The sequence below is a fragment of the Vigna unguiculata genome, chromosome 11 (assembly GCF_004118075.2).
Source record: "Vigna unguiculata cultivar IT97K-499-35 chromosome 11, ASM411807v1, whole genome shotgun sequence".
Lineage (NCBI taxonomy): Eukaryota > Viridiplantae > Streptophyta > Magnoliopsida > Fabales > Fabaceae > Vigna > Vigna unguiculata.
In genome coordinates, this window is record NC_040289.1 from 6,322,073 (window position 1) to 6,333,608 (window position 11,536).

General features: G+C 30.2%; 3 non-coding genes across 3 annotated transcripts; all 3 read right to left on the reverse strand.

Moving 5' to 3' along the window:
- Window positions 1-5,843: 5,843 nt before the first annotated feature.
- On the reverse strand, window positions 5,844-5,925 carry TRNAS-AGA. The gene has a single exon. It is a non-coding gene; the product is annotated as a tRNA-Ser (tRNA).
- An 870-nt stretch (window positions 5,926-6,795) lies between these two features.
- TRNAS-AGA lies at window positions 6,796-6,877 on the reverse strand. Its single transcript has one exon. It is a non-coding gene; the product is annotated as a tRNA-Ser (tRNA).
- Window positions 6,878-7,769: 892 nt separating this feature from the next.
- TRNAS-AGA lies at window positions 7,770-7,851 on the reverse strand. The gene has a single exon. It is a non-coding gene; the product is annotated as a tRNA-Ser (tRNA).
- Between the last annotated feature and the right edge of the window lie 3,685 nt (window positions 7,852-11,536).

The window sequence follows — 11,536 nt, forward strand, 5'->3', positions numbered from 1 at the left end:
AATTTGTGAATTCTGCATTCTGCATAAATCTTTAGTATTTTAGCCGACTTATTTGTCTTTATAAATGATTGTTTTATAGCTCCAAGAATAAATTAGTCTGCTGTTTTATATTTTAATCGACTAAAAGTGTGTTGGTCTGCTGCATTTACATCCAAACTTTCCAGTCTATTTGATTCAATTGAAAAGAAGTTTAAGCTTTCAAAAAAAAGTTATAAAGCCAATTCAACCCCCTTTCTTTGTTAAAATCACTATTTCAAAACTAACAGTTGTCAATTCTTGTTTTAACTAATTATTTTGAGAGTTTAGCTTTATTTCAAGTCACGCATTGCATTCATAAATTTAGTTTAGCATTCTAAACTCTTTTGAAGTCTTTCAATAGCATCCTAGTTTCTTCCATCTTAGTCATTTTGTATATGTTCAAATTGTGTTGCATTGGATTCATGACAGTGTCTCACATAAAACCACATTGTGATATGTTGGAGTTTCTTTTTGTCATATTAAATTTTGCACCTCTAGCATTTTAATTCCATTGCATCCCCCATCTTTATTGCACAAATATTTTCAATTGTCTACACTAAATCAAAGTACTTGTGGGTTAAGAATTTTGTCTTTGGCAAGTGAATTACACATGAAAATGAGCTGAATTATCTTGCTGATGCAGTTTGAACCTTAATTATGTCCAGAAAATTTGTACCACACACATTGGTTGTGTATGCTAGAATCTCCAACATGATCATTTGACATTCAAAGTTTATTATCACTTCAATCTGGTTTAGTGCATTGTGACAAGTATGCTTGCAATTGATTCTGTGTACATCTCTTAATTGTGGATACTAGTGGCACGTTTTGAATGTATGAATGGATTTATCTTGCCTTGTCATGCTTTGTTCTGAGTTATCTGTGTCATGGTCAGGTTTATACATGAATTATGTTAATGTGTGAAGCATAATCAAATTGGTTACAATTCTCATTTCATCCTAGTATTTTAGAATTGTGCTAATCATGCTAGAAGCATTTTGCATCAGTTTTCTGTATATGCTTATAAAGTTCATTTCATGTTTGCATTGTGTTAGGCCACATCCAACATCTAAGATTAATTTCAATTCTGCATTCATATTTGTAAAGTGACCATGTTGCTACAGTTTATATCTTTGTTCTAATATCATGCCATGCATACTTTCATTTAACTTTATGCAACGTTCATGATTCCCATCCATTCATCTTCATTGTAAACCACTCTAGATCATCTTTGAATCTTCATATTATTGCATTAAATTTTTTTGTTACAATTTTGTATTGAATATAAATGTCTGATGTGAATCTGGCTAATTATGTTGTTGTTATGAGCTGAATTCTGTCTAGAAAAATCCATATTGCATTTTGAAACATCTGGCATATTGGTCTATGTGAAAAACATGGTTGCATCTGACTTAATTTTCAGCTTGGGAACACATGAGTATCATATTTTAATGTCTTATGTAGACTAGTACATGGTTTAGTTCATCCATTCACATGATCATGGACAACATGCATTGTATCACACCTTTCATTTAGACACTTCTTCATTTCATTTAAATTCAGTTTACCATTCCCGTAGGATTTCATGCATTTTTGCATTTAGCGTTAGACGTATATCTCATAATTTAGTTTCAATCATGCATTTAAATTGGTTTAGTTTAATTAATTCTGCACTTTCTTAGTTTTAATTTATTTTCCCTCTTTTAAGTGTTTTATTTTATATTTAACAAGATTTAAATTATGCCAAGTTGAACATAATACGCAACATTTCCTTGGATTCAATACCTAGGGTTTCCCTATACTACATTAGGGGGATTTCGGATTGGTTTGATAAATTCTAGTGGGACAAAAAAGTTTAACATGCACTCTTTCAAGGATGTGAGGGGATAGAGAGATATATCTTTCTATCTGTCGAGTGAATGTTGTAGCATGAGCCAATCAATGTTTTTGTCTCACATTTTGCAGTGGTACTGAAGTATGTTATTTTTTCTTTTTATTTAGCTTGGTAATATGACTCTAAATGCATACAAGTAAAAGAAACCAACATGTGGGACCCACAATCTATTTGAATATTTTGTTTATCATTATTGCATGAAATTGTGTGGGGTCCATGACCTATATGATAACTTGGACTACCATTCCATTAATGTAGCATGAAACTGTGATGAGGGATGTGATCCTCAATTGCAACCATAGAAAATAAATGCAAACACATGCATGTCACTGATATTTAAAAAAGCATATGGGATTTGTACCTGTATATTTTTTCTCTTAAAAATTATTTGCCATATGATATTGACTAATATAAAAAATTCAAATAATCATTTGTTTTAAGTTTAGTATATGCATTGATTATTAGTTGTATCGTACCGAAAATGCATAAATATTTAGATGACAAAAATGGCATGGTAGCAATTGTTGAAAGGCTGACAATAGAACTACTCAACTTGTGATTGAAAGTGGTCTTGAAGGGTAAAGAAATCCATATGATAGATACTTGAGCTCTTATGACTACTTTGTGGAGGTAGAATAAAGTTTTACCTAAGCCTCACGATGGGTGCCAAATGTTCTTACCAGGATTCAAAACGTAGACCTTTGTATAGTGACAAGATTCAAGTGGGACTTGAATGCTCCTCATGGCTGGAATCAAATTCCTCGTTCTCCAAATAGGGAAGATCCACCTGAAAAAGACTCTCTGACGCTCAAATTAGTAAGAGAGTTTGAATCTTCTGAGTAAAGGAGAGTGAGTATCAGAGAATTGTCACTTCAAGAAAAATCACTATTACCTACTTCAAAAATCCGTAGGTAAAGCAGTTTTACCTACGGAAAAAATTCATAGGAAAATTTGTGATAGTTAACATCACCCGTGGAATTATGTGTAGATAATTACTTATTCGTAGGTAACCTATGAATTTATCTATATAGGTAACCTATTGATTTATCCGTAGATTACCTATGAATAAATCCATAGATAATTACATACAGATTTATCTATAGGTAATTACCTATGGATAAATACGTAGGTAATGTGCTTGTTTGCTTTGATAACAATGGTTTTTCTATAATGCTTATACAATCTTAAACATTGAAGTTCATCATAAAAGTTCATAATATTACTACATTGCAAAGAATTTACATAATACCCAAATATGCCAAATTTTAGACGCCTAACATAGGCAATGCAGGAGAAAAATATCCAAATATCTCAACAAGGCAATGCAAAAGAGGATGATTGTAAGAGTTCACTGCCTCCAATTCCAAGACCCATATGAATTAGAATCAATAAAAACAAATATTAAGAAGCATATTAGATAACACTAGTCTACCAACTAAAGAAAAAAGCTCTAATCATTATAAAATAACTATTTAACCTACTATAAATATGTAAATGCCACAAAAACTAGTTACATTCAAATGCCATAAATGAGAGACGAAGCATTACTTAAAACATAATTTATAATTAAAAATGTCTATGTAAATAGACAATGGGATGCTCAATGGGAAGCTCCACAAGCTGATCAATAATTTGACATATTTTTCCAGAGTTCAACTTTTTATCTTCATTTCTGGATATGTAGAAGTTATTGGATGAAGCAATTGTAAGCAAGCCTGAATCTGCAACAAACTCTACTCTAAATAACAATAAGGTGCATAACACCATTATGAAAAATCAAGCAACAAAGAGAGAAATTTTAATATAAGCACCAAGAAAATAACAAAGCATTTGGAGTTGTGCAACTATTTTTAGAATGTTTGAATAAAGTTAGTCTCCGTCCGAAAATACTTTTCGGACCAAAAAGATTTAACAACCCAGGGTAATTCTTAAAATGTGATCCAAATATTATCAAACGAGAAAAAACTTCATTCACAAGCTCCAAGAGATTAGGGTCCTTACTTGGATATTCCAAGCTCGATTATCTAAGTGGAAATTTTAAACATGTTCTGAGATTCTAAATGCAAAGCATAAAAATGTAGAAATTGGAATGAGATTTCCTAATTCTATTTGCATCAAAAAAAGCATATATAATAAAGCAATTATTTGCCTGCAACATTTCTTAAGTTGTCACAAATAATTGAAGTAGCCAGCACATTCATACACACAAAATTGTCATTAGAGCACACACCTTTTTAAGCCATACTTTGAGCTAGCGCAGATCATCCTTATAGCGCTTTGAATGCCAAAAGGCATACATATTACTCAAAAATCACCAGTAGCCCAAAATTGTCTCCACCGGGAGGAAATGCCTCCTCAACCCACTTGATACACCTTCAACATTAAAATAAATTCAATAAACCTTGGATATCGAATCAACATTCAAGTCTAACACAATGTTAAGGTTTAGTTTGAAAAAATCGAAGACGGAGAAAAAACTAGACTGAAAATGAAAACTTAAATCGAAAAGGGAAAGTGTTACTTATGTGGGTGGACGTTTGTAATTGCATGTAAGCAAGCACACGATCGCTTGCCTCCAGAACCTAAACGTTCAAGAATGAGGTGAATGTGACAAATTAAGGTGTATCTTTATGAAAAGAGTAAAACCTAAAATATTTTGGAAGAATGGAAGGTCGAAAAAGGAAATATTCTAACTTGTCTATCAATTTATACATGCAAATTATTTATTATTAATTAAAATATTATTTTTTTCAAATCGTAGGTAATATATTTATGTAAATTTAATTTATCTATAGCTTTTAATAAGTAACTAATATCCATATGTAAAACTCAATTTACCTACGAATTTATATCTGTAGGTAATAATAAGTAAATAAATCATGATTTTCTTATAGTGTGTGTATTTCGTTATGTAATACCATGTGTATTTATAGAGTTTCTACATCTTGTGAGGATTGTTGTAAAAACTCAAAATATTAAGAGAATATCAAATAATAATAATCAACAAATATAATAACTTACCATATGTATGACAATTAGTGGAATATTAACAATAATGTGATACATTACATGATATACCATATATTTTGTCGATATATGGTATTAAAGAATATCAAAATGTAATCAAATTACTAAGATTAAGTCATATATAATGTTAATATATGAATATTGGCACCATCAAATATATCTCAGAATATCGTCAAACCACGTTAGGTTAGTAAAGTTGAATGGACCTTGTTGGACCACATTACGTTGCATATTTGTTATGTCGAGTATGTACGATTATTATTATTATTATTATTATTATTATTATTATTATTATTATTATTATTATTATTGTTGTTGTTGTTGTTGTTGTTGTTGTTGTTGTTGTTGTTTTTGTCGGTTGTCGTTGTCATTGTCATTGTCGTTATTATAGTTTTAGAAACTAATTTAGAAACTAATTAAAAAATAGTCAAACAACAAATAGTCAATGTCAAACACATAACACAACCCCTATGACATATAAGTGAATTTCCTTGAGCTAAGGATTCAAAAAAAAAGAACATTTACATACCTAGTCATTTCCTCATAAACCCCAAATAAAATTACTCACATTCAAAAGCTTGCAATCACAATAAGGTTAAAAATGTTTCAACAATAACCGAAACAAAGACAGAATTGTAGTTTCAAGTCTAAAGTATCCCCAATTATGATTTACACATAGAGGAAACATAAAAGAAGAGAAGAGGGAACAATAATTAACCCTAAGAATTTGAAGTTTAGTACAAACAGCGGGCCCAAACCGCACACTATTTCGCGTCGAATGTCCGATGAGTCAGCTTGTGTCGAATGTCCAATAAGATATTTAAAAAATTAATATCTTTTCATCTTTTAAAAAAAGCCCATGAGTTGATCCTGAGCTACAGAACTAAAGAAAAAAACCAAAAAGCGTGAACGGCAGGATTTGAACCTACGCGAGCAAAGCCCACATGATTTCTAGTCATGCCCGATAACCACTCCGGCACGTCCACTTGATGACATTAACATATGTATGTATTAGAAAACTTTTGAATGTTTGAAAACAAATACAAGTTTTTTTTAACTATTCTGTATCCATATATGATATTAAAGAATATCAAAATGTAATCAAATTACTGAGATTAACTCATATATAATGTTAATATATGAATAATGGCACCAACAAATATATCTCAGAATATCGTCAAACCACGTTAGGTTAGTAAAGTTGAATGGACCTTGTTGGACCACATCACGTAGCATATTTGTTGTGCCGGGTATGTACGATTATTATTATTATTATTATTATTATTATTATTGTTGTTGTTGTTGTTGTTGTTGTCGTCTTTGTCGATTGTCGTTGTCGTTATTATAGTTTTAGAAATCAATTTAGAAACTAATAAAAAATAGTCAAACAACAAATAGTCAGTGTCAAACACATAACACAACCCCTATGGCATATAAATGAATTTCCTTGAGCTAAGGATTAAAAAGAAACATTTACATACCTAGCCATTTCCTAGTAAACCCCAAATATTAATACTCACATTCAAAAGCTTCCAATCACATCAAGGATAAAAAAGTTTCAACAATAACTGAAACAAAAATAGAACTGAAGTTTCAAGTCTAAAGTATCCCCAATTATGATTTGCACATAGAGGAAACATAAAAGAAGAGAAGAGAGAACAACAATTAACCCTAAGAATTTGAAGTTTAATACAAAAAACGGGCCCAGATCGCAGACTAATTCGCACCGAATGTCCGATGAGAGAGCTTGTGTCGAATGTCTAATAAGATATTTAAAAAATTAATATCTTTTCATCTTTTAAAAAAAGCCCATGAGCTAACTTTAACCTACATAACTGAAGAAAAAAACCAAAAAGCATGAACGGCAGGATTCGAACCTGGGCGGGCAAAGCCCACATGATTTCTAGTCATGCCCGATAACCACTCCAGCACGTCCACTTGATGACATCAACGTATGCATGTAGTGAAAAACTTTTGAATGTTTGAAAACAAATACAAGTTTTTTTTAACTATTCTGTGTCCATATATGGTATTAAAGAATATCAAAATGTAATCAAATTACTGAGATTAAGTCATATATAATGTTAATATATGAATATTGGTACCAATAAATATATCTCATAATATTGTCAAACCACGTTAGGTTAGTAAAATTGAATGGACCTTGTTGGACCACATCACGTAGCATATTTGTTGTGTAGGGTATGTACGATTATTATTATTATTATTATTATTATTATTATTATTATTATTATTGTTGTTGTTGTTGTTGTCGTCGTCATCTTTGTCGATTGTCGTTGTCATTGTCACTGTCATTATTATAGTTTTAGAAACCAATTTAGAAACTAATAAAAAAATAGTCAAAAAACAAATTGTCAGTGTCAAACACATAACACAATCCCTATGGCATATAAGTGAATTTCCTTGAGCTAAGGATTAAAAAAAACATTTACATACCTAGTCATTTCCTAGTAAACCCAGAATAAAAATACTCACATTCAAAAGCTTGCAATCTTCATCAAGGTAAAAAAAGTTTCAACAATAATCGAAACAAAGATAGAATTGTAGTTTCAAGTCTAAAGTATCCCCAATTATGATTTGCAATAGAAGGAACATAAAAGAAGAGAAGATAGAACAATAATTAACCTTAGGAATTTGAAGTTTAGTACAAACAGCGGGCCCAGACCGAAGACTATTTCGCGTTGAATGTCCAATGAGTCAGCTTGTGTCGAATGTCCAATAAGATATTTAAAAAATTAATATCTTTTCATCTTTTAAAAAAAGTCCATTAGTTGATCCTTACCTATAAAACTGAAGAAAAAACCAAAAAAGTGAATGGCAAGATTTGAACCTGCGCAGGCAAAGCCCACATGATTTCTAGTCATGTCCAATAACCACTCTGGCACGTCCACTTAATGACATCAACATATGTATGTACTGGAGAACTTTTGAATGTCTGAAAACAAATACAAGTTTTTTTTTTAATTATTCTTTGGATAGTAAGAAACATACATAGTACAAAAAGATAAGATAATAACTTAAAATATAATGGAAATAATATAAATTATAATTATATTCCCTGTTTTAATGATTTTTCACTAAAATTATATATGTGTAATAATGAAAATCGCGGTTAACATAAATTGAAGATGATCATTTATGCTTTAGTCAAACCATGTAACTTTGTGTGTTGATCTTGTTTTTACATTTACTTTATACTAATCTTTTGCTATGTTTTTCTCTTATTAGCTTGGTGTTTATGTAGTAGATGGTCTTGCATTGAATAATTTTTACAAGTTAATTATTCATATTGATAGCATGCAAAAATTCAATTTCACTAAAATAAAAAAGGTTTGGATTGAGAAATAAAAGAATAGAAAAAGACCCTATGTTAGCCTCATGTTCATTGTTTAAGCTACTCCATATAAATAAGTTTGTCTTATGTCATTATGAACCACTAATGTAACAACAAAATACAAAAAGTAATTCTTAGTTACAACTCAACATGGAGCATGAAATTTTCAATTGCAGTGAGACCATAACCATAACCACAATTATTACTCATAAAACTCTTATTGAATTTAGCAACATAGATTCTTTTCAAGTGAATTTTCCCTTTGTGACTTAGAACTCGACCATATGTCAATCCCCACCTCGGAGATTGTTCTACCAAACCCAGTAAGAATAGCAATGAATGAGAAGCACTTAATTATGTGCAAAATATTTTATCTTAATAGTATAAACAAAAAACTTCTCCATTTAATTTTGTTAACTAGTATGTGATCAATTTTCCATACAAAGCGGATAACTAATACTATCAAATCTGAAATCAATTTTGTAATCTTATTTATAGTAAAGTTTTTCATGAAAGTTATCAAAATAATTTTATTAATCCTTTATGTTAATTAAAAACTTAATAACTTACTTGATTGTCGCATTGTTTTTTTAAACTCCATTTTATATAATTAATTGTATTAAAGGACAAACAATCATATTTATTTAAGTACATTAAGTCTATATTAATACATCACAATGGCATCTTATCAAAAATATATTCATACATCAGAAAAACATTTTATAAAAAAGCAAGTTTTGCAACTTCCAACTTATATTTATTGAAAAATAATTTTACTATCATTCATAACAAAAAAAACAATACTACAGGAATATAACACTACAGTGCCAATCAAAAATAGATAGGACAAGGAAAAAATTGTCAGCGTCTCTATTTTTCAGTATTTTACTCGACTATTTTTCTGATTCAATCGATTGATTATACTAGTACAGTATCTGTCTAGTAAAATCAATCGACTAACTCTGTTTTTAATTGATTGAAAGTATATTGTCCAGAGATTTTTGCATCCAAACTTGGTGATCGAATTGATTTAATTAAAGATAGTTTTTAGACTTTAAAGATTTCCTAATTTTTTAACAAGCCAATTCAACCCACCCACCCACCCCCCCCTCTCCCTTTTTGGCCTTTCAACCATTTCAAAACTTACAAGCAGGACATCCAGATCCTCTGGAAAAATATTTTAGATCATCCTCAGCTTCCTGATATAAAATAAAATAAAATAAACCATCAAGACATTTTATTTGTTAAATCAGGGGATACTATTCATGAATAGTATATAATTTGAACAAATAGAGAACACAAAAAACTGATCAATTGTACCTAAATCATTTTTTTTCTTAAATCAAGAGTTGATATTCCAATTTTATTGTTGTAGTCTGGATCCCACATGACAAAATTGACCAAACCACTTTTATCCATGCAAAAAAAGACAAAAAAAACACAAAAAATAAACAAATTAATCAATTAATATGGCATTTAATCGATTAAGACAGAACCTACAACACATTACAATGCTTCAAGAAGAACAAACGAATGTGAACCAAAATTTAAAGACATGACGAAACAAATGTATCTCTCAACACAAAATAATATATAGATGTGTAAGGAAAATAGTAAACAACACGAAATTGGATCAAGATCACTTATCTCTCGAAGAACCATCACTCTGATACCAAATGATGGAAAGTGACTTCGTGAACTTGAAGTTTCTCCATGTTGAACTACAGAATTGAAGAAGAACAAGATTGATGGAAGTGGAAGCAACATGGATGAAGAATTAGATGTGTTTGAAGAGTGGATTGGAGTGTTTTCTTGAGAGAGGTTCAACAAACTCTCAAGGAAAAGTTATAGGAAGGGAGTCTGGAAGAAAGACTATCAATTTAAGATTGTCTAAAATACAAAGCAAAGAAAATAACATTGGCCCTTGCCATTGGCCCATGTTGCAGCTTCTTGGATGGGTTTCCATCCATTTTCGTGGTCATACATATGCTTGCAATCAAGAGCCATATGCCTAAGCTTCCCACAAATTTGGCACTGAACACAACTAGATAGGCTTGCAATCGATTATTGTTTCTATATGAGCCTCTGAAATTTCTGGTTTGAAAATTCCTGAACCTTTCACCTATGTGATCTATAGAGTTTTCGTGAGGATTTTTTGTTAGTGGCAGCAACATTTGCTAGAATGATTTGTCGTTCTTGAAGCCTGTGTTGTTCAAATTTTTCTTTTTAGTCTAAAAGTAGAGCTTCAACACCTAAATACCTTGTAGGATGAGAAGAGAGAAGGAACTAATTTTCATATTAGGAAAAGAGAAAATAAAACGACTTTTTCTATTTTAATTATAAATAATTTAATCATCTCATATTTGGAGTGCAAAAAGAAAGGACGGTTTCAATTTTCTAGTAATTTTTGTTGTCATTCTTCTACTGATACTACAAGAAAATTTCTAAAGAGTGACCATCTTTAGTGACCAATAATTAGTAGTAACTATAGTGACCAATAATTATTAGTAATTATAGTTACCAATTTAGATACCAACTTATAAAACTAAAAGTTATTGGTTACTAAAATAGTCACTATTATAAATAAAAAATTATAATTGGTCACTAAATTGGTCTTTAAAATTAGTTACCATGGTTTTAGATACCAAAGGAATTTGATCACTAAAAATTAGCTAACTAGAATTTTGTTACCAAAATGAATTAGTTTTTAAATTAGTCTCTAATTAATTAGTGACCAATTTAGTTACTAATTATAACTTTTTATTTATAATAATGACTATTTTAGTAATCGATAATTTTTAATTTTGTAAATTGGTATCTAAATTAGTCAATATAGTTATTAAGTATTTTTGGTTTCTAAAATTGGTTTCTAATTGAGAATTTTCTTGTAGTGTGAACTTCAATTTAGTTCATGGGATTTTAAGATGCATCGCCTTATGTCCACACCAAGCAAATGGGAGCTCTAAATAATTACGTTGAAGTTTTATTTTTTTAACCATGAAAGATTTTTCTATATTTTCTGGAAAGTGAATAACAAATTTAGTTTCTTTCCCTTTTAGAGCTAAAATTAGTGAAACATGTCTTCAAATGGTGTGCCACAAAAGGGTCTTATGGTTATGGTCTTACTTAGAGTTTCATATATAGTACATTGCCAGTAATGGTTATGGTCTAATTGTAGTTGAAATTTTCAAGCTCCATGTTGAGTTGTAACTAAGAATTACTTGTTGTATTAGGTTCTTACA